The sequence below is a fragment of the Myotis davidii genome, unplaced genomic scaffold, assembly GCF_000327345.1.
Source record: "Myotis davidii unplaced genomic scaffold, ASM32734v1 scaffold89, whole genome shotgun sequence".
Taxonomy (NCBI): Eukaryota; Metazoa; Chordata; class Mammalia; order Chiroptera; family Vespertilionidae; genus Myotis; species Myotis davidii.
The window spans coordinates 4,864,936-4,867,749 of record NW_006300372.1 but is presented as its reverse complement, the minus strand read 5'-3'; the positions used below and the strand labels follow the sequence as shown (position 1 = coordinate 4,867,749).

General features: G+C 42.3%; 1 protein-coding gene across 1 annotated transcript in view; it reads right to left on the bottom strand.

Moving 5' to 3' along the window:
• Window positions 1-2,814, bottom strand: part of STK32A (serine/threonine kinase 32A) — an 88,858-nt gene that overhangs the window by 42,814 nt on the left and 43,230 nt on the right. The gene's annotated exons all lie outside the window — the stretch shown is intronic.

Below are 2,814 nucleotides of genomic sequence, written 5' to 3'. Positions count from 1 at the left end.
AATGCTGCTTTTATGCTCCCATTTTACGAATGAGGAAATCAAGGCTCCCTGAAGTTGAAGCAATGCACAAAAATCAAGCACCCAATAAATGCTTGAACTGAAGAGTTCTCCAGGTCCAAAAGTCCTATTCGAAAGAGAAAAGTAGCACATACTAAGCACAGACCTGGGAGAAAACAGAGTGTGTGGGGGGAAAGGAAACAGTTTGGGTTTTCTGGAATCACAGGGAAGCTTGAGCCTGGAGAGGAAGGCAGAGCGTAGATCCCAGGACGGGAGCTCTTTCAGAATCAATAGATGCTGGGGAGACACTGAAGGGTTTTAGGCAGGATGAATGATCAGATGCAGGCTTCACACGTGGTGGAGCAGGACGGGTAGAGGGATGGGAAGAGGAAATGAGCCACAGGAGAGTACATCTGGCTTCTGCTGTTTGCAAAGAACTCCCTGTTTTTTTGTTTTTTTTTTAAATAAATGTTTTCCTGCTGCTTTGATTGGTTTTGTTTCCCTCAAAGACTTCGCATCACCATAGAGCTCTTTGTATCAACACTGTTTTGACATGTTTCTTTTGACATGATGTCACTGAAATCACACGTTCAAGTTTTATTTGAATCCAAGAATTAAGTGCCTGCAAGCAGTGTCCGGGGATGCAAACCAATTCCTTGTGACCGATTCTCTGCTTAGGAAGCAAATGCAGAATATCAATGATGGGTGAACTGTACTTAGTACATTTTGTTCTTTATTATGATCATTGTGCTAAAGGATAAGGAAGGGACTTGAAAACAAAAGAAAAAAGAGAAATTCCATGAAGCATTAATCTGAGGCATTACGATTCTAATGAGGAGTAACTGCCCTGATGTTTACTTGTTCAATAGATAAAATCGTGTTTACCACGGAAGACTGAGTCACACAGAAGTTGTTGGAAATTAAGCTCACGGGGGCAATTTAGACAGAAACACAGGAAGTGCTTTGTAAAAATCTGAGAAACACATCTTTGGTATTGCCTGTTAGGAAATGACATTCTTCACCTCGGTGCTATCACTGGTTGGTTGTTCCTGCCATAGGTTTTATCGGCACCAGGAAAGGTGCCTGTACCTGAGCTCTTTGGTTCACAATCTTCCCAACTGCACCACTAAAAATTATGTTTGTTGTGTTTTACAGTTCTTTCGGTAAGCAACGGTAATTAGTATGCAACCATGCCTGGGACCTGTTGTACCTTAGGCTCCTCTCGGCTAACATAACAGAAACAATGACTGCTCAGGATGTGAGAAAGTCTTTTGGGAGGGCCAATGAATGGGGTAGAGAGGGTGAGGTGGGTGAGAACTGAGTACCAAAAGAAGGGAGGAAGAGTGTCAACTACAAACAAATCTAGATGCTAATGGAAACAACCTATGCAGACAGGGGTGGGATTCGGAGCAGCTGTGACTGCCTTCAGCTCGCCACTGGAGGCAGGCAGGTGGAGAAATTAGTGACAGACAGAGGACTCTCTCCCATGACTCCACTCAACTCGAATGGGGGACAGTGGTTTTATTAAACTCACCCCGAAGGAGCAAACTATTTTTATAGGGACTTGGGTTAAGCTATTTTTATTCTAAGAACACACTGAAAAAGGTGCCCATCATGGCAAGATAACAACCATGTTCAGCCATGCAGGGAATTATTAATCAAAGAAAAAAGAAGTCAAGGCAAGAGGCAACATGCTGCCTTTGCCTGAATATAAATTTATTTAATCATGGGGCCAGGTCTGGCTGTTAAAAATCATCTTTCTCCTTCAGCACATCAGATCTGAAGCTCTCTATCTCAGATCTTAAACTCTCAGAAGGAGTTTAAGTATTTCATTTTCTAGAACTGTACCTAGTAAAATAGTACAGTTTGGTGATAACTGGAATATGCAAGTTCAGATCATTATCTTCTTTTCTTTTTTTAAGAAAAGAGTAAGAGTTTTTTGTATTTTGGCCACTTAGCACCTGCACTCACTGTTGCATTTCCACAACTTTTTTTTTTGTATGCTATATCGCAGCTTATTTATTTCTTAGTTGACAGCTCCAAAATTAACAAGTCTGGCCCCAGTGCACCTGAAAGGCATTGCAAAACATGCTCAGTAAGAGGAAATAAGTAATAAAAGACCACCACCCTAACGCACCCTAGTCTACCATGTTTGACTCAGACCATTGTGCTAGGCTATTTGGAGCTCTCTCTGCATAACCTCAAACATCTCCAATCCATTCTACACAGCACAGTTACATGTTAAAAATGTGAGTTTTATGTTATCCAGGCTTGTAAAAGCCATTGATCTCTTTCCATGGTCTACAGGACCCTGTACGACATAGCATGTCAAACTCGTGGCCCACGGGCCACATGCCTCATTTATTTGGCCTGTGTTAGCCTTTGAGTTTGACATGCTTTCTGTACAATCTGGCCCTGTTTACTTTTCTAGACTTATCTTAAAGATCTTTTCCTCTCATCCCTCCACTAGGAGTCCATGCCTTCCTCTAGTCCTAGAAGCTTGGGACATGGTGGTGTGATCCATGCTTTCCACTGCCTGCTTGTTTTCTCTTTGCTCTCTAGTCTCAGCCCCAATGCCACTTCCCACAGAGACTTTTCCCATGGTCCATGTTAAATCCTGGCTCCCTGTTTTATGTGATGCTGGATTCTTGTTCACAGAACTTACGGTGATTTGAAAATATTTTTCTGTGTGCGATTGGGCGAACTGTTTTCCTTCACACTGTGCTATCAGAAGGCATACCTGCTTTTACTCATCCTCGACCTCTCAGTGCTTGTACACTGTCTGAAGTGTATCTTTACAAATAGCTGTAGAAAAGT